The sequence below is a fragment of the Jaculus jaculus genome, chromosome 19, assembly GCF_020740685.1.
Source record: "Jaculus jaculus isolate mJacJac1 chromosome 19, mJacJac1.mat.Y.cur, whole genome shotgun sequence".
NCBI lineage: Eukaryota > Metazoa > Chordata > Mammalia > Rodentia > Dipodidae > Jaculus > Jaculus jaculus.
Genome location: NC_059120.1, coordinates 47,945,110 through 47,967,313, shown reverse-complemented (window position 1 = coordinate 47,967,313; position 22,204 = coordinate 47,945,110).

Sequence of the window (22,204 nt, the reverse complement as noted above, 5' to 3'; positions counted from 1 at the left end):
CCTCAATATAAGACCAGAAACCCGAATACTACTGGAAGAAAATTTAGGAAGTACTTTCCATGGTATAGGAATGGAAAAAGACTTCCTGAACAAAACCCCAGTAGCTCACAATCTTAAACAGTCACTCAACCAATGGGATCATATGAAGCTGAAGAGTTTCTTTACAGACAAGCACACAATAAGCAAAGCCAATAGATTACCCACAGCATGGGAGAAAATATTTGCAGGTTATCAAACTGATAAAGGCCTAATCTCTAGAATCTACAAAGAACTCAAAAATCTAAACAGTAAGAAGTTAAACACCCAGCTAAAAAAATGGGGCAAAGAGATGAATTGGCAGTTCACAGAGGAAGAAATACAAAGGGCAAACACATACTTAAGAAAATGTTCATCATCCCTAATCATCAGAGAAATGCAAATTAAAAATCTATGAGATTCCACCTTACCCCAATAAGGATAGCAAACATCAAAAAATCAAACGAAAATAAATGCTGGTGAGGATGTGGAGAAGCAGGAACATTCATCCACTGTTGGTGGGAATGTAGGATGGTACAACCACTTTGGAAAGCAATATGGAGACTCCTGAAAAAGCTGATTATAGAGATACCAATAGACCCAGTTATTCCCTTACTGGGCATTTTCCCTAAAACCTTCAAACCACAGGCCAGAGAGATTTGTTCAACCATGCTTGTAGTGGCTCAATTCATAATAGCTAAGATCTGGAATCAACCCAGATGTCTGTCACTGGAAGAATGGATAACTAAGATGTAGTATATCTACATAATGGAATTCTATACAGCAGTAAGAAAAAATGACACAAAGAAATTTGAGGAAAAATGGTTGAACCTGGAACAGATCATTCTCAGCGAACTTACCCAATCACAGAAAAAAATCGCCACATAGTCTCCCTCATCTACAACACCTAACCTGAATCTACCCAAGATACCTTACATACCCAGCAAGCATCTCATGGACTAGACACTAGGATGGATGGGGAGGGAGGGGAGGGCATCAAAGGGGTGGGGAACACTAATCTGGACCCAAATGGCAATGGTACCATAAAATTCTCCTTCCTAAAAGGCAGACCAAATGGCTGAATCTTCACCAAGCCCTTACAGGAAACACCTGAACCACAAGACAATGGAGAGGGTAGGGTCAAGTCTAACCTAAATTCTCTACATTTTTCTTCCCTCCCTCTCTCTCTCCCTCTCTCTCTCATCTCTAACTCCTTTATATTAGTTACATTTTTTCCTCATTTTCTTAGGGGGCACTGACCTGTAACTCCCAGTACCAGCATGGGGCTATCACCCACAATGAGCTTTTGATCAGAGAAACCTACTATGTTTTCTAAAAGAATGACAGATTTCTGTTAGAGTACTTGATGACCCACCAAAGGTTAGTAGTAAGACCCTATTGCTGAAGACACCATATGCAGCTGACATGTAAAATGGAATGGCATGGCTGGAAGCCAGGAGAGAGTCAGTCCCCAGACAGTCAGTGTGTCTAGTGCCAGAAGGTGCTACATGGGCGACTGGGGGAAAATGACCAGTATCTGTCCAAGCAACTCATGGTCTAACCTACTTAGCAGCAAATATCCTTTTGTGATGCCCACACAAGTGCAATTGTGGAACAAAGCCATGTTGGGGAATCAACTGCTCTTGATTTGGCTAACTGATCACCTCAGTGGTGCAGGACCCATAGCTGGAGCTGGGAAACAATTCAGAACCATATCCAAACATAAGCCCACTCTCCAATATCAAGCTACTGTCAATCATGGGCTACAAGATGGCCTACACCTATTAAACTCTATAAAAAAGTAGGGGCTATTTCATTTTTCCTGGTGCTATCTTACTCTCCATTGGAGATTCTGCCTTTCTTTTTCAGATAGATGCAGATCCTAAGGAGAGAGCCACCCCATCATACCTCAAAAGGGCCCTAGCTGAAACTAAGGAAAATAGGTGAAACAAGCAAGGGTTCTGTTTTCCTGATGAACTGGATACCAGCACAAGGGGGAAGGAGACCAACACAGTGAAAAATCAACTCCTACCAAATCAGAGAGCCAGAGCCTCAGAGGCCCCCAATACTGCATCACTGAAGCAGACCAAAATGAACCCAACATGGCTCAAGGAAATTTCGTGGAAGAGGGGGGCAGAAAGAATGTCAGAGCCACATGTTGGGTCAGGATATGCAGAGACATTTATGTTACCCATAACTGTGGGCAAACTCCACAATGCACGACCCATATACCTCAACAAGGAGGGGCCAGTGGGGAGGGGGTAGGTTACGGATGAGCCTAATAATGGTACCAAACAGCCTGTACTTGCAGAATAGAAAACTAATAAAAAAATAAGTAAATAAAATTAAATAAAATAAAAAAGGGTAATTCCAAAAGCCTCTCTCTTGTAATGCAGTTTTGCCTGCTTCTCACTCATCCAAGGCTTCTGTTTCTCATTTCAACGATGTTACACTTTCCTCTTCTCTCGGTTTGTGTTCTGATACCTCCTTCTCGTGAACTGCCATGAACTCAATTTCTCTGATCAAGTAGTAACAATTGAAAATAATGATCACCAGCACCATCTAGTTATGTGGGTGCATTGACCTAAAACTCAAAAATGACACAACTGTATCCATTTCCCTCAGTGTTCTGATTAACATATCTTTCCAGTTGTGCAACTGAAGTTAACATTAATTACACTGGCGGCCTGATGTTGTATAATTTTATACTTATGTTGAGATTTTTGTTTATCTTCGTTCCAGTTTTATGTAGGCTATCTCATGCAAATAAAATATACCTAATATTTTCTTCTACTAAATATGATTGATGTTTTTCATCTCTTTGGCTGAAATTAAGTTTTTTTCCCTTCTGTGAATCCATTTCTTCATACCCATTTAACACATCTTTCTCCAGATCCTTTTGGTTTTATTGTCTGCACTACAATGTAACGTGAACTTATTTTAAAGAAAAATATATTAATAACACATTTGTGTGCCTTTAATTATTTTATAATTCTCTGCATCTTCTGTATAAAGCAATATTTATTAAAAAATCTCCTATTACTGATATTTGCAAATAAAAAGAAGATAAAAATTACCTGTTAATCTGTCCATCCAGTGAAGTGTCTTTCTGTTAATGAGCCCAAATACATTGTATACAGAAAGAATATTAACAATATAGGAAATATATGGCCTGACTTTTACTAAAATTTCTCCATTCATGATCCTGCAGTGATCATTAATAACCATACTGAAGAGGTCTCACAGTGGAATGGTGTGTGGGACAGGGGATATATTATAATAACCTGATGGAAATATGACTGGCAATATGTTCACATAATAAAGTTCTAAATGAAAATAATGCACTAGGATTTTAAAAAGTGGACATCTGACAAGGTTTGCATTTTCATTTATTTTGCTGATCTTATAGAGACATATTTGGCAAAAAATATTTTAAAGCATCTTTCATCAGTATGCCCTTAAAGGAATTTCCCATTCATACTGTTCATACTGTCACCCAACACAAACTAAACCATGACTGTTCCATCACTGCAAAGAAAACACTGTATTTTTACAATGTTACCAAATACCTAGTCCCAAGGAAAAATATATATATATATTTCCTATTATTGCATATAATATTGATCTTTACTAAGAGTTTCATTCAAATTCAACCACATTCCAAATTAAGTTTTATAAACAATTATAATTTCAATAATAAAGAGCATCTGTTGGTGTTTAATAGGTCATCTAAGCTGACAAATTTCATTTCTACTGCAGAAATATTCTCTAAAATGTCCGTGCTAAATGTAATTGCCATGAATGTTCTATGATGTTTTTTGTGCTACTTTTCACTTTTCTCATGAAAACAGCAGTTCCATTATTTTCTGGACTTAAAAATACATATTAATGTATATTGAAAACTAATTATTTATCAGGGTGATTATAACATTTTACATTCCCACAATACATATGATTTTAGATACCCCATGTACTTAACAATGTGTTTTCACAGTTTTAAGCCCTCCTTGTCTCTGTCAGCTACATTTAACTGTGGTTTTGATTTACGTTTCTACATTTCTGGCTAAAGAGTTGAGTATTTTCATGAACGCATTATTCAACTTTTATTGCTTCTAATATTCTGTCCATTTTAGTGAGATTATTTTTTTCTAATTAATTACTATAATTCTCCATGCATTTTGGACACATTATTGTTGAATCCCCTGATCCAGAGAATTATGTTGGAAAGATTTCTATTATTTGGAAAATATACCTAATAAATTAAAATAAGAAAATGTTTTTGGTTTTTCTTTTGGCTTAAACATTTGTAAGTTTCTTTCCATGCTCAGGAATATAACTCCATTAATTACCTATTCCAAGACTGAAACCATCACACCATCTGTAGTAGCAAATGATAGATAAGTTTTCCTAAACATGCCTATCACTGTGGAAAACTCAACTAGTCATTTTAACTAATGTCATAGGATGAGAAAAATAAATCAATAGATTACAGACTGGGAACAAGATGAAAAGTTTCTTTTTTTAATAGATAGGACCATCATGTTTTCAGAAATTTTGAATGAATTATCCAAAATATTATGTGTGCTTATGCTATATTATACCAGTCTCTTAAGGTATAATTTTGTTACCCAATTATAATATTAATTCTATATACTAAACTTCAACTAGTGGAACATAAGGTATTAAAACATATAAAACATAGAATAGATTCAATGCATATGGAAAAATTTTATAAAAATATTCAGAAACATATTAGAAAGTTTATAATATGTTTAAGAAATTAATATGATTAAATCCATTGACTGTTATTTTACATAAGTCTGCATTATTGTGATTATTGTGACAATGACAATGATTTTTGTTTTGTTTCATTCTGAATATATACTTGGTATTCAGTTTGGTGAGAACATTTTATGCACTTATTTTTTTCAGGTTTCCTGGAGGCACATTCTCAGCTTTTGTAAAAGGAGAAGAGGTCTTTTACTTTATGTTGAGATATATTCATAGATTGAATGGTACATTTCTTTCTCTTAGAATTTTAACAAAATTGTTTCTTTGTCTTTGAGACGTAATTAGGTATTTGAAGAATTTTGTACTCTATCCATATTCCTCTGCAAGTGAGATATTTGTTTTTATGGTTTAGCATTTCTGGTAGAAATCACCCAGCCAACAGCAGTTTATGGGAAAAAAAATTTATTTTGGCTTATATGCTCGAGGGAGGAGCTCCACAATGGCAGGGAAAATGATGGCATGAGCAGAGGGTGGACATCACCCCCTGGCCAACATCAGGTGGACAACAGGGACAGGAGAGTGTGCCAAACACTGGCATGGATAAACTGGCTATAACACCCATAAGCCCGCCCCCAGCAATACACTGCCTCCAGGAGGTATTAATTTCCAATTACCATCAGCTGGGGAAATTAGCATCCAGAACACCTAAGTTTATGGGGGATACCTGAATCAAACCACCACAGCATTTTAGTACCTGGACTTATTTCTTTGACTATTACTTTTCGTTAACATAATTATGTAACTTGACATCATAATTTTGTTTGTATAATTTTCCCTTGCTAATATTTTGGAGTTTTAGTTTAAGACAATTGGAAAGTATTTTTAAAGGTAAAAAATGTTCATAATCCACAAATCTATGGTGAATACCAGTAAGCCCACTAAGGAGGGCCCTCAGTGGAATGGGAGTAGGGAGGAGGGAAATGATGGCATCAATACACAATGTATTCATACAAAAATTTTTCTTAATAAAAATAGTTAAAATCAGAAGGTAAGAAATGAAACTATCATTATTTGCAGACGACATGTTTGTATAATTGCATGAAACTACAGAATCTACCAGAAAACTATTATGTTTAATAAATACTTTCATTAAAAATGCAGGTAAAAAAACAACACACAAAAATTAGTAGCATTTATATATTCTAGCAATGAACTTTCCAGAAAATAAATTATGGAAAATGCCTCAAATCACAAGAGCTTCAAAACTATAATAAAGTTCCTAGGTTAATAAAGACCTTCATGAGGAAAAATTTAACACAGCAAAATAAAAATAAATAAAATGAGATGCCAGATGTCGGGGAGACAACTTATGATCCTGGAGTGGCAGAATCAGTGTTGTTAAAATGGCTAAACCACCAAAAGTCACCTACAGATTCCAAAAAATTCTGTTCCAAGTTGCAATGATATCCTTCTCAAAATTAGGAAACAATCTAACAATTCATAAAGAAACAGCAAAGACCAAGCACACATAGCCAAAGCAAACCTAAGTAAGAAAGACCACTGCTGGATTTTATATAGTAATTTCTGTGGTGGTTTGAACCACAAGTCCCCAGAAACTCACATGTTTGGAATGCTAGGTTTCCAGTTTATGGCCATTTGGGAAGTTGAGGCTCGCTGGTGGTGGGGGGAGAGGATTGTGGGCAGGCTTGCCTGTGTTATAGCCAGTTTCCCTTGACAGTATTTGGCACAGTTTCCTGCTGCTGTGGCAGAGGTAACGTCCAGCCTTTGCTCTCTCAGCTCTGCTCAGGCCACATTTTCTCTTGCCGTCTGAAGCTTTCCCTTGAGCCTGTAACAACAACAACAACAACAACAACAAATGTTGTCCTCCCATCCAATGTTTTTATTTATTTGACAGAAGGAGGGAGGGAGAGACAGAGAGAGAGAGAGAGAGAGAGAGAGAGAGAGAGAGAGAGAGAGAGAGAAAGAGAGAGAATGGTTGTGCCTGAGCCTCCAGACACTGCAAAGAAATTCCAGATGTGTGCGCCCCCTTGTGTATCTGGCTAACATGGGTCCTGGGGAATTAAACCTGGGTCCTTTAGCTTTGCAGGCAAACATCTTAGGAGCTAAGCCATCCCTCCAGTCCTCATATGATGTTTTTGTTCAGATTCTTTGTGCCAGCAACTAGAGGTCAACTGCAATAGTCCCTGATGAAAAATTATACTACAGAGCCATAGCAACAAAGACAGATTGATATTATCAGACACACACACACACAAAAGAAGAAACAACACATGGAGCTGTGGAAAACAATTGAGGGCCTAGAATTCAACCTAACTATCATGTTTATCACAAACATGCCCGGGCAAAAAAGGGAAACCAAAGCAGCCTATTCAGTAGATAGTGCTGGAAAATCTGGACATCTCACTAAAGAACAATGAATACAAGTCTATCTCTCAACTTTCACAAAGAACAATTAAAACTTGGGCTGGAGAGATGGATTAGTGGTTAAGCACTTGCTTGTGAAGCCTAAGGACCCTGGTTCGAGGCTCGATTCCCCAGGACCCACGTTAGCCAGATGCACAAGGGGGCACACACGTCTGGAGTTCATTTGCAGTGGCTGGAGGCCCTGGCTCGGGCATTCTCTCTCTCTGTGTCTCTCCCTCTGCCTCTTTCTCTCTCTGTCTGTCAGTCTCTTAATTAAATAAATATAAATAATAAACAAAAAAATTTTAAAAATGATCAAATACCTTTATGTAAAGCCAGAAGAATTGAAACCACTAGAGTCAAACATGTGCAACACATAGGAAGTCATTGGAATAGGCAACAGTTCTCAGAAGAGGACTCTGATAGAAAATGAAATATTCTTAAAAATCAAGAAATGGGATACATGAAATTAAAACATTTCTCCTCAGCAAAGGAGGTTATCAAGAGAGCCTATGAAATGGACAAGATCTTTGCCAGCTATTTCTCTGACAGGGACTTTGTATCTGGAATGCATAGAGTATTGTGAAATTAAACACATGAAACTTCCAATCAATAAATGAGTGATGAATAGACAATTCTCTAGAGAAAAAACAAAAAATGGCCAATAGGCATTAAAAAAAAAAAAAAAAAGCTCAACATCCTTAACCATCAGAGAAATGCACATTAAGACCACTTTCAGATTTCTTCTCCTTCTCAGAACAGGCACTTTTTCTAATTATTCTTTCCCTACACTATGACAGTGTCATGTTTGTCTAAATAGAAACCCCAATGTTCTGTTTCTTAAGTTGCTGTTATTCTCTTTTCCTTTTCTGTGTTCTGTATTCTATATTCAGTTTTCATTATGCTGTCTTGACATTGACAGACATTTTCTTTCATAGTATTCAGTATGCTGTCTGCTGCTATGTACCCACAGAGAGTTTCCACTATGAAAAATTTGTTTTCATGTCTAGTAATTCCATTAGGTTTCTTCTACTGTGATGTCTTCCCACATTATGTTCAATTTTCTCTCAAACAATGAGAATTTGAATATAGTTATAAAGGTTCTTTAACACCCTCACCTTTCTATTATATCCTTAATTTGTGATCTATTTTGACTATCCTATTGTTTTCTCCTGATTATCAGTCACAGTTTTCTAAGTGCCAGCATATTTTATTCTATTGGTTTGCGTGTGATGTGTGCATCTGCTGTCTCCATGTGCCCGTGGTCACGTGTGCATCACTGTCTATTCTCTGTTCACACAGTGTCTCACTGTGACAGGCACATTATTTTTATGGACTAGCCAACAATCTAGCCCACATCTTCCTACTTTGTTTGGCTCATTGGCATTGCCATTTTTATAATTAGGAGTGATTTTTCTTTATTTGACTATAAAGTGATCTGGCGTATTACAAATACAATCATTTGAATAATATTTTAAGGCTTATGAATTTCTGTTATTTGGTCTACAGTAGACTTGATGTTGTTTATTTATCTCAACTAATGATTCATGAGTTGTCTGGGCATTGGGGGGAGACAGGGTCTCACTCTAGCCTAGGCTGACCTGACACTCTTTAACCCAGGCTGACTTCAAAATCATAGCCCAGCTTATATCATAAGACTTTGATGAAACCAGTATAATAATCAATTATTAAATGTGCTCTCCTCATAGGCACAGGCAGCTAAAATGGTGCTCATCCTGTGTACGTTCCAAGGAAGATGACTTTCTAGACATTGCTCTTCCTTGCTGTACTTCTATGCGTGGTCTTGTGGTTTTCATGCTCTCCATAGTAAATAAAGCAGAGACAACAATTATCCCATTACAGAATTATGCAAATCTTTATCTGTGTCATTTTTTTAGTGTTCCCAAATTTCCAGACATGTTGTTGACATTTTTTTAAGGTCTAGAACATTTTCTACAATTTAGGAAAAAAACCTTTCTTTTGTGTCTTTCTTTCTTGAAATATGATTTGTAATTCCTTTTTAATTTTTTTATTTTTATTTATGAGAGAGAGAGAGAAAGAGAGAGAGAATGGGTGTGCCAGGGCCTCTAGACACTGCAAACGAACTCCGGACACATGCACACGAAATCCAGACCCAAGCATCACTTTGTTTATCTGGTTTTATGTGGGTACTGTGGAATCAAACTTGGGTCATTAGGCTTCAAAGAAAAGTGCCTTAAAAACTAAGCCATCTCACCAACTCTGAGTTGTAATTCCTAAGCAAGCATAATGGTTTCTTTCCTGAAGCATACAAGTTTTAAAATACCTATTTTATTAGGACAGAAAACATTGCCTAAGTTTAAGCTTCTTTTAGTCTTCTTGAGCCTTTAAAACTAAAATATCTTGATTTTTCATGAATTTTATGAAGATGTAGGGATTTTGAGAGTAAATCATATTTAGAAAACTTACAATCATCTATTAATTCCTTACCTTTAAATAAAACTATTTTTCATTGGTTGTCTCCTGTAAGTATAACTATATTTTGCTACGTTTCTTTTATTTATGGGATATTCTTATAATTGCAAAACTTCTACTGAAACACACCCGAATACTTACATACTTAGATAGATGGTAAGATGACTATTAAAAGTATCTATCCTATAAATGTCAATGTTTCATTCTCAATTTTTCAAAACATACTCATAGTTTGATGCTCTAATTTTAAATGTCAATTGTGAATATGGATAAAATGTGGACTTTCATTTTTCTTAAATTAATATAACCTACAATTAATAATGTAGGATCATGGTAATGAAAATAATTCTCTATATCATATTAATGTTGGGACAATTTCTGAGGTCAACAGTAAACAACCCAAGAAAATAATAGAATTTCTTTCTGTGTTCTTTCTAACTTCATAGATTTATAGTCTCTGAAGCAAACAAACAAAACAAAAACAAACAACCAAACAAAAAAACAAAAAATAACCTTCTACAGATGATCATTAATTCAACAAGGTAAAAGCCAAGGTATATTATTGATTGATAGTCATTAACTTAGAAGAAATAGACAATATTAATTTTTATTGAATACTATTTTAATAGAAGTGTCACATCAATGAAGACATACAAGAAAATAAGCATATTCTATAAAAACATTTGAAAGACAGTGTTCTAGAAATTTTTGTTATCTTGAACTTCAAGTATAATTTCTTGTAAAAGAAGTTGTAGGTAGTTCAGTGATCTTTAAAATATATCAATTTTTGTTACCATTTTTTCAAATGTTTATTTCATATAGATATAATATTTGTATGATATAGTATATTTATTTTTAAACTGATTTATTTTAACTAACTATAATTTGTGTGTGTGTGTGTGTGTGTGTGTGTGTGTATGTGTGTTTTGAGAGAGAATGGGAACATCAGGGTCTCCAGTCACTGCAAACAAATTCCAGATGCATGTTCCCCCTTGTGCATCTGGCTTATGTGGGTACTGGGCAATTGAACCTGCGTCATTTGGCTTAGCAGGCAAACACTTAACCAATAAGCCATCACACTAGTCCCTCTTTGCATATTTTGTATTTATGTATTTATTTATTTGAAAGAGAGAGAGGCAGAGAGAGAGAAAATGAGAGCACCATATCTTCTAGCACAAGCACCACCTTTTGTATCCAGTATTATGGGGGTCCTGGAGGAATTGAAACTGGGTCCTTTGGCTTTGCTTGTAAGTGTCTACACTACTAAGTCAACTCTCCAGCCTTTAATCATAATATCTGCCTTGCTAAGAGTTACATTATTTATACTTATATATATCTAGCCTAGAATACTTTGTAGAATATCCATACAAGAGTCTTTTTATAATCTAAAATTTAAGTACTGAAGAGATGGATCAGCTGTTAATGGTACTTCCTGGACAAGTCTGATCATATAGGTTGAATTCCCCAGTACCCACATAAAACCAGAATTACAAAGTTGTGTTTCTGGAATTCTTTTCACATGGCAAAAAGTTCTGATGCGATCTCTATTTTTCTCTCCCTCTTTCTCTCTCTAGCTCTCAAACATATATATATGTTTATATATGTAGATATATATATATACATACATATATATGTATATATATAGAGATATTTTTTTCCAAAAACACTTCTTTACCTAGAAATCACTGTTGCATATTATATAATGCAAATTATGTTTATAATTCAAGACCCAGGGTTAAATATGGTCAGTAAATTTTACTCATGAGATAATTATTTTTTCCTAAATACAACTGCTTTGTCACATTCTGATGACTATATACATAATGTATAAGAATTATTTAAATTTAAGGTTAAAAATTATTTAACAAATATTATTTAGCTTCCCAATATATCAGAGATGTACCTACAATCACAATCTCATCAAGAAATATTTTAGGGGGCTGAAGCATTGGTTTAATTGTTAAGGTGCATGCATACAGAGCCAAAGGACCCAGGATTGAATCCCAAAGACCCACACAAGCCATATGCACAAGGGAGTGCATGTATGTGGAGTTCATTTGCAGTGGTTGGACACCCTGTTGTACCAATTCTCTCCCTCTCTCTCTCTCTATCTGCCTACTTCTCTCCCTCTCTCTCTCAAATAAATAAATAAAATAATTTTTCAAAACATTTAAAGAAACATTTTAGGTACTAAATTAATATTTCCTTAGTAAATAAAGTTAAAGGAAATTAGGAAGAAAAAAGAAACATGGGATGGAATGCATAGTCAAATGTTATCCTTGATTTAAAAACTGTATAAGTATGTTGTTCCCAATAGTAGAGTTGAAATATTTCATGAGATATTTTCCACCAGAACCTTAAGTTGCAAATGATTAATTAAGAGCAAACAGGAAATAAAAAGGAATAAAAGTATTCAAGATATGGAAATAATTTATCAAATGTTGACAAAAATATTCTACATGAAGACCAAGAAGTAAGAAGAATAATGCACTGAATACCAGCATTTTATGAGGAACATTTTGTCGTTGTTTGTTTTTGAGGTAGGGTCTCATTCTGGTCCAGTGGTCCAGGCTGACCTGGAATTAACTATGTAGTCTCAGGGTGGCCTCGAACTCTCAGTAATCCTCCTACCTCTGCCTCCCAACTGCTGGGATTAAAGGTGTGCGCCACCACGCCCGGCTTAGGAACAAAAATTTTAGAAGCAGATTTGTTGGTGTACATAAATTGAGTAGTAAACTACTACTGCTAAATTTCATTGAATTGCTTATGCAGTGAAAGACAAAATAAATTAATGACATTAAGCAAACACATTATTACCTCTTTTGTTGGTATTAGTTGTGTACAGTGTACATACAGCCATGTTGGTACCACCGTGAGCCTCCTCCCTGTCTCTCACTTTCCTCAGGGACCCTCCTCTTTGGGAAATGTGGGTCGTGCATTGTGGGGGTGGCCATTAGTTATGGGAAAGAGGCAGTGTCTCTGTGCGTAATGACTTAACATGTGGCTCTTACAATCTTTCTGCCCCCTCTTCCACAAATTTCCCTGAGCCACATTAGGTTTGCTTTAAGTCTACTTCAGTGATTATGTCTTGAGAGCCTCTGTGTGTCTGGATATCTGGTTTATATTACCTCTTATTTAATATGATTTTGCAAAAAAATTATGAAAATAAATTGGTTTATATTTTAATGGATGGTTGAATGCTTACTGTTAGTTCATTGGTTCATTTTAATGGAATATTCTCTTTTATATAAATTTGGTTACTTATTTATATAAATTAGTGCTCGCAAGAAGAAAAGCAGTCATAGAAATAACCTGTCTTTATTCTTTAGGTAAATATTTAATAGTGTATTTAAATTATTAGTTATGGAGCTGGAGAGATAGCTGAGCAGTTAAGGCATTTGTCGGCAATGCCAAAGGACCCAGGTTCAATTTTCCAGTACCCCCATAAGCCAGATGCACAGGGTGGTGCATGTGTCTAGAGTTTTTGTGGCAGTGGTTAGAGGCCCTGGCATGCCCATTTTCTCACTTTCTCTACTGGTTTCTCTCTCTCTTTCTCTCAAATAAATAAATAAAAATATTTAAAAGATAAAAAGTATTAGTAAGATTGTGTGAATGAGAAGTTTTATATAATTATTGAGTTTTCCTTTAATAAAAAGAATAGAAAATAAGGCCATCAAAAACTCACTGAGAACATTGATCATTATGTGCATATCATCAGATTGGTACTCTTATACATTTGTACAAGTTATTGATTATTTGACTTTTTACTTCTATGATGCTTTGCAAGAATTGCACAATCCAATCACTTACTTGAATTTACTTACTGATTATTTTGACCTACATTTATCTCCTTCTTTCCTTATCTTTATCTATTTACTATCTATCAATATCTGTGTGTAATAACTTACTATTACTCTAACATTATTTTTATTGCTTTATATTTTATTACAATATATTCTTTATTACTACAGACTTCCCAGGCCAGGATCTCATCTACAATTACATACCTAATGTTTATATCTAATAAGTATAAATCTTACTTTCATTTGTGGGAAGTTTGATCTTTATATATACTTCTCTTACACAAACTTATCTATAGGCAAGTCTCACTGACAAATGTAAAACATATTTCAGATATGATCTGTTAAATATGGGATATTATTGTGGATTCTGCTGTATAGTATATGCATATTACATTTACATCTAAGATAACTTTAAGTGGAATTCGTTTTTACCCCTTACCTTTTGCTTACTTACAATATACGCATTATATTACCAGTGAAATCTGGTTTATATTAGAGCCTGATTCAAATATTCAGCTTTTATTTTATACTTAAAGCTTTAAAAACTCTTAAAAATGTATTCTACTCAAATATCCTATAATCTGCCCTAAATTTACACTGTTTGAAATTATTAATGCTAATTATGCCTCCTGAGAATTTCTGTAAAAATACAAGACTGAATGAGTTGTTGTCATTAAGATAATAAGGGTTCATTCATTCTGAGGCATTTTTGTTCAAACTGAAAAAAAAAAAATTTTATGTCTTTGTGACAAGTGTGGAAGAATGATGGAATAGGAGCTGAATGTTGTTTGTTTCTCTGTTGAAAACTAATTATTAACTTTCTTACTGGAGAAATGCTTCCACAGTTTGAAGTGTGCCTCCCAACACAGTCTGAGGGCCTGCAGTGGCCTGATACCAACTGCATTCTAACCTCCAGATCCCATGTGTCTTAGATGCTTGCTGTTGGGATGAACTTCCAAACCAGACATAGTTTATTGGAGGAAGGGATGCATTTGAAGCTTATAGATCCAGGGAAAGTTCCATAATGGTGGAAGAAGTGGTCCCTTTTCACAGATCCATGCAGAGAGGAAAACCTCCACCAGCACCATAAGCGAGTACGTTCTGGAAACCCCAGGCAGAGCACAAGCACCCTGCATACCTCTAGCTGGAATTCAGATCCACCACCCCTGCAGTAGCACCCCAGGACCCACCCACAGTGACAACTCCTCCACTCGGGTGGCTACAAATCCAACTTACAAGCTTGAATAAAATTCCCAAATCTATTTTTGTGGGCATCTATTCAAACTACCACACCATGTGAACAGCTGGATGTGGCCTGACACCTTTATCCCTAGTCACACCACAGACATGAGTTGTCACTAGAGCCCCACAAACTGCAGCTCAAAATAGAGGAACGGGTAAAGCAATGGGGAGAGACATCCCAAATTCTGCTCCAGCCTCCATAGGCCAGCACCCTCACTGCACATAAGTGCATGGGGTACCGCAAGGGCATCTATGCCTACACCAACAAACACAATCAGACAGACAGCCATACCATACCATGCAGACACAAGTGAAAAAAAAAATTTATATATGTTAGTGGCCTTCCTTTTAAATGTAGGTTCATAATAGGAAAATCACTTGAGTCATGTATGAGTGCTGTCATTCAATGATAACTTCAGTCCACAGCTATCCACTGAGCAATAATGAAGCCCATCCTAAGGTCTTCCAAGAAGAAGGCAAATATATATATAACCACCGGACTAGAGGAATAGGCTAAGAGTAGATTGCTTACCTGGCATACAAAAGACCCTTTTGCTCCAGGATTGAGGAATAATAACTCCATCTGTAATGTCTTATGATTTAATCAAGTGTCATAACTATTTTGATGCACTATTACAAGGAATTACTGTTTACACTGAAAGCTGAAAGAAGCCCAGTGGCTTACTGTTCATAGAGAATGAGAAGGGAGGACATCCCTGTGAAGGGGCAGAGCCAGCACAGGCAGCCCAAAGATTTCCTTCAAAAGTTACAGAAGCTATTCATCAAGTGTTATGTCTAAATCACTTTTTTTTTTTCGTTCTAGCAAAATAATTAATACTGAGTTATTTGGATTAAGGAAATATCAAAATCACATATATGATTTCAAATAATTAGCATGGTTCTAGTAATGTAACAGTCTTTAAAAAAATAAAACAACAAAAAATGGTGTAGTAAAAAAACTTATAAATAGTGTAAAAATTTCACTTCAGAAAAAGGAGATTTAAAAATGCCAGAGTATTGAATGAAATTTTCTAGTATACAAACTTTCCAAAATCTATTCAGCAACATATTGTTCAATATTTATTCTACCAAAGTGAAAGTACCATGGTGATTTTATTGTTTTGTTTTCAAAGGCTCACAATTTGCAAGATTAGGCAGAAAAAGCTAGCATATTTTAAATGTAGCTTATTCAGATTTCCTCTTAAATAGTTTGAGATAGTTCCTAATGAGTAATTATGCTAACATTGGAATGTAGATATTTTAAAAACCCTAATGAAAATCAAGCCCATATTCAATTGAGCATTACATCTCAGTTAATATGGTGCCTTTTTTTCTAGGAACACTCTAGTCTGAAACTTATGCTAATCTTTCTCACTGAACTAAAGTGATAAATCATCCTTGAGACTTTCAGGGAAAACTATACATGATATCGAGAATTGCTCCAGTGTTTGTAAAAATATTATCTCTTGCATGCACTCTAGAAACTCTTCCCAAAATAATCAAGCCCCATTATCAGCTCTCCCTTCTGTTTCTTCACACCTTTATAGCATTTTATAGGATCAGCTTTAAGACCAGAACCTATAAAATACCCTTTACAGGTTGTACTTAGCTGCTTTATAATGCTGTAAATCAGGCTCTTAAAGAGTCTTACCACTGCATGGGCTGGAGAGATGGCTTAGCGGTTAAGCCCTTGCCTGGGAAGCCTAAGGACCCCAGTTTGAGGCGCGATTCCCCAGGACCCACGTTAGCCAAATGCACAAGGAGGTGCATGCGTCTGGAGTTCATTTGCAGTGGCAGGAGGCCCTGGCGTGCCCATTCTCTCTCTCTCTCTCCCTCTCTGCCTCTTTCTCTGTCTGTTGCTGTCAAATAAATAAATAAAAATAAAAATAAATTTTAAAAAAGAGTCTTACCACTGCAAAGTTAGTATTAAGAATAAGCAGAATGAATCATTTTAGGAGTTTTGATTATAAGAAGGAAAAAATGATGCTCAATCATAAAGGTACATTTATTTGAAACTGTTACAGCTCATCAGGTTAAAAACAACATAAGTTCAGAGGTCAATAAGCAGCTTTCATTTATTAAGCACCATCCAATAAACACGGTACTTGCAAAGAGAACAAACACAGAAGAAAGAAACCACCCACAGAAGGAACTGATAGAATCTGATGACTGCCCACTGTGTGAGATCCTCTGATGCATGACTTGCCAGTGTGGGCAGAGTACAGAGAATGCTACCGCATATGTACATGGATCTCCACTTTAGAGTTTGGCCTTACTGAGATTGTAGACCTTCATGGGACAAAAGACAAGGCACAGTGCCTGAGGCAAAAGCTAAGACCCTATGCTGAAGACAACGTATGCTGTTGATGTGGAGCACTGAGAGACCTGGCGGGAATTCAGAAGAAATTCCATCCCAAGTTAGCCTATCTAGTGCTGGAAAGTTCTACATGAGCTACTGGGGGAAAGTGGTGAACAAAAGTGTGAGCAAACAAAGGTCTAAGCTACTCAGAAGCAAACACCCTGACAGGATATAGCCCATGCAATAGTGGCTCACAGCCTCAGTGGGTAGCAATAGCTTTCTGATTGGCAAAGAGATCCGCTCAGTGTAAAGGAACCCATATCTGGAATTGGGAACCAGATAAGAATCCTATGGATACAAAGATAATGTTCTCCAGTGTCAAGCTCTCAACTAAACATTGGCTAAAAGAGGTGATGCATACACCAAATTCTCCCTAAATTAATAATGCTTATCCCATTTAAACTATGCTTACTCACTCTCCATTAGAGAATCTGTTCTTCATTTTCATATGGTAGTGAGACTGGAGGAGATAAACCACCCCTCACACATCAGCCAAGCCACAGCTGAAACCACAGAGGAATTGGGGAGACCAGCAAGAGAGGAGCTTTCATGCTGTTCATGATAATCAGTGCCAGGGTGTAGAATCAGACACAAATAAAATAAATAAATAATTTTTTTAAAGTCCTTATTGTTGCACTTACTTTCTGGTTGCTGGGATAAAACACCCAATATAAAGCAACTGATGGGAAGAAAGGTTATTCCATTTTTTTTCCTTTTCCTTTTTTTTTTTTTTGGTACAGTCTTTAGAAGTAGCTCCATGTTGGCAGGGAAATCATGGCATGAGTAGAGGCTGGAAATCATCTCCTTCCTACAGGATGTAGAAAACAGCAGGGGTAGAGTGAGCCATATTCTAACAAGGGGTACCCAGGCATAAAATCCAACAAGCAAAAATACACCTTCTCCAGCAAGGCTCCACCTCTCAAATTGTCATAATGTGGAAATCAAAACATTCATAAAACATGAGTTTATGCAGGGCATTTAGTTAAAACCACAACACATGCTTTCTGTTGTTATATGGTATACGTGAGATATTGGGAACATGCAGACCATTTACTTATACCCTGAATAATACAATCCACAGTAAGACTGGTTGAAAGCTAGATACTAACTTTCTCACAGTTTAAACTTGATTAAGGTTGTAATGCCCTTAACCTCATTTCCTTTTCTAAAATAAAACACAAAAAGTTGATGAAATAAAATAGTATGAATGTGTTTCATGATAGCATTAATGCATATCCAACATGACCTAAATGTTTGTACCCTCCAAAAACCCATCTATTGAAATGTCATCATTAGTAACACAGTATCAGAAAGTGATGTCATCATCTAAGCTATTAGATCATTATGGTAAATCCCTCAAATGAGATAAATTCTTGTTGAAATTATTTTTTGTTGCTAAGACAAAAATCTGACCATAAATATTTTATGGGAGGAAATAGTCTATTTCAGGCTTACAGAATCCCAGGGAAGTTACATCATGACAGGAGAAACTGGCCTACCAAAATAGTCTACCATGCTCAGCTTTTTCTTTGTCCTTTTTTTTGGCATGGCTTTTCCAATACAAAGTACCCAATCCCTCCACATTCCTCCCATAAACACATTATAAAAGTCCAAAATTCCCCTGGTCAGGTTCATCACATCAACAACCCCACTCCTGGTGCCTGTTTTATGTTGCTGTTACTTGTGTTTGTTGGGACAGACATCTGAGCTTGTGGGAGGAAAGGGTCTATTTCAAGATTACAGTGGAAGTTCCTTCATGGCTGTGTGAGCTGGCTCGCTTACGAAGAGCCATAACTAAGGCATGCCACCAAAAGTCAGGAAGCAAGAACAGCCAGAGCTCACACTGTCTCTTAACCCACCTTAGAGCTGGGCTCAAAGACCCACCCTCAGTGACAACTCCTCCAGCTGGTTGCTAGAGACTTAAATTGCCAGCTTAATAAAAATACCTTAGGATATGAGGGACATATATTCACATTCAAACTATCACAGTGCTCTTAGGACCCAGCTTTATTCTCTGACAAATGAAGACTTCACAACGATATTAACATCTGTGTGAACATGTACCCTCACTAGACACTGGTTGTGCCAACACTGGACTCCTCAGTCTCAGAATTCTGAAAGATATCTGATTGTTAGGCGCTATCTATTCCATACAACTATGAGATAGTAGCCCAAACAGGCTCAATAAAATTTCCATCAGATTGTTTTGATATTTAAATTACATAATGGGCAACAAGGGGATGTTAAATAAAAAAAAAAACTAATATATGTAGAATGCATAGTTCATTCATGTAGGCAGAATTTTCTTAGGAAGCATTATTTTTCCTTAAACATTGGATTCCAATATCCTCAGTCTTCAGTATATCCCAGAAACATGTGTGGACCTATCACAAAAACGAAACCCACTCTCATAAACTTTAGAGGTTGGGATAATCATAGGAATGTACATTTTTAATAATATATAATCAACTAATAAGTATTTGACAACAACAATTTGCTTAACCTATATGTTCAATTGATGGGTAGTTTTCTTTAGATTTCCTTTTTATTTATTTATCTGGCAGAGAAAGAGGGAGACAGAGAGAGGAAGAGAGAGAAAGAGGGAGTGGGAACACCAGGGCCTCCAACTACTGTAAATAAACTCCAGGTGCATGTGACCCCTTATGCATCTGGCTAACGTGGGTCCTGGGCAATCAAACCTGGGTCCTTTGACATTATGGGCAAATGTCTTAATTGCTAAGTCATCCCTCCAGCCCTAGATCTTCTATACATGAAAACATGTCACTACAGAATTATTTTCGAAGCATCTCAATGTTGAGTAATAATACACTCCATTTGTATATGTTCTATAATATGTTGTGTTTTTTGAATAAATGTATTTGTACCTGTGCATGTAAGTATATGCTTGGGTATTTGTGTGTTGGGGTGAAGAGGAACATGTGTAATCATCTATGTGGAGATCAGAGATAGATATTAGGTATCTTCCTCAATGTGTTTCCTCCTTAGTTTTCAGTTATTATTATTATTATTGCTGTTGTTGTTGTTTGAGATAGGGTCTTATCTAGCCCAGGCTGACCTGGAATTCACCATGTAGTCTCAGAGTAGCCTCAGCCTCACAACAATCCTTCTACTTCTGCCTCCCGTGTGCTCAGATTAAAGGTGTACACCAACACACCTGGCTCCCACCTTATTATTTCAGTATTTTACTTTATTATTATTTATTTTCAAGGAGAGACAGAGAATAGAGGGGCAGAGAGTATGTACATGGGCACAACAGGGCTCCAACTAGTGCAGTTGAAATCCAGATGCATGTGCCACTGTGCATCTGGATTTCTGGGGGGACTGTAGAATTGGAGCAAGGCTGTTTGGCTTTGTAAGCAAGCACCTTTCATCATATATAGCCCATAGCCATCTCTCCAGCCCCACATTATTATTATTATTATTATTATATTTTAGTATCTTGTGTTTCCCTGTGTCGACTAGTGTGGTGTGGTGTTTGTGTGAGTTTGTGTATGTGCGAGTGTGTGCAGATATGCATACCCAATATTCTCATTTTCAGAGGCCAGAGGGGAATGTTGGGTCTCCTCCTTTTTCACTCATACCCATTATTCCTTTGAAACCGAGTTTCTTGATGACACTAGAGCTGATGCTTTTGGTGAGACTGCATTACCAGTGAGCCCCGGAGATTCTCTCAGGTTTGCGCCCCACAGAACTGGAGTTTCAAGGATACAGGACCATGCCCATCGTTTTATATGTAGGTGATGGTGATGAAACACATGCATTCTCAGGCCATTTCAGGGTCACCTGCTTGAATGGCAAGTACTCTTTCCCAGTGTGCCATTTTCCCAGCACTGACATCTTCTTTTGTAAGAGAAAGTCCCTCTTTGGGCATGATGCTGAGCAGTTTAGCTACAAGAGCTGGCCGGCAAGCCCCAGCCAGCCTCCTGCTTCTGCCTCCCTAGCACACAGTTTAGGGCTCCCCTCCACATTTGGCTTTTTACATGGGTGTTGAGGATCCAAATGCACATCACCAACTTTACCCAAGCACTTACTTGCTACCTTTACTTATTGGTTCAAATAAAGGGGAATTTGTGTCTACATTCTCAGACAAGAGCTAGTTTCCAGGAAGATTTTTGGTGTGACTTGTTCAGCTGATCAGACCAGTATAAACTATATTTTGAGGACTCCCCTTTTCCTTTCTATGTATATATTTTATTGCAAATTGATAATATCTGGTTTCTCATGGCTCCAAAACTGGTGTATGCAAATGTAAATAACACGTTCATATAGTAATTCACCAGAAATTTGTTTGACTTAGCAGATGGTGACCTCATCAACTTCTTTGTGATGTGGACAGAATAGACATTCCATATGCATGCCTAACTAAAGACAGTCAAGGTAAAACAGAAACAATGAGTTTAAGGGATTGTTTTCATGATAGGAATCAAGGAAAGGGCAGTCCTTCCTCATATCACCTTCTCGATTATGGTGGTTTGCCTAGTGATGAAGATGAAACCAAATGATAGGTATGTTGCCTTGCATCATGTACTGGGAACCGATGAGTATAAAATCAACTACATTAATTTAAACAAAAACAGTTTTTAATTACCAAAATCTTTTTAGGATTCTATTTTACCTATACCTGCTATAATGATGGCAGGAAGTTGTCTAACAAATTGGTTTCTTTTGTTTTGAGGATGGGTGGATGTGTGGATGAGTAGTGTGTGTCACGTGATTTGTGTGTGGTGTGTGCATGTGCAAAAGAGAATGCTGAGTATTCTCCTTTTGGTCAACTCTTTGCTCCCTTGCACTTCTTTCTGAACCTAGAACTGCCACTGTAGATGAAGCAAGTACCAGCAATTAGTAGGTACAGGACTGGGTTTATAGATACGTGAGGCCACAACCAGGTGCTTTTATGGCTGCTGGGGAATGGAATGCACCCAGGATGAATCAGGCCCTCAGAGAGCCTCTTGTTTGAGATGCACAACCTCTTGTTTGTGGAGCCCCAACAAAATTGTTTTCTATTGGATTGGTGTGTTTCATTTTGGAATTATACTCAATTCTTTACCCCTGCAAAGAAAAATTAGAAATATACACATGGTTTTATATGAAGAGAATTCTTTTTTTATGTACAAGGAGCTAGAAGATGGTATTGCCATACATGCTGAGAGATTTT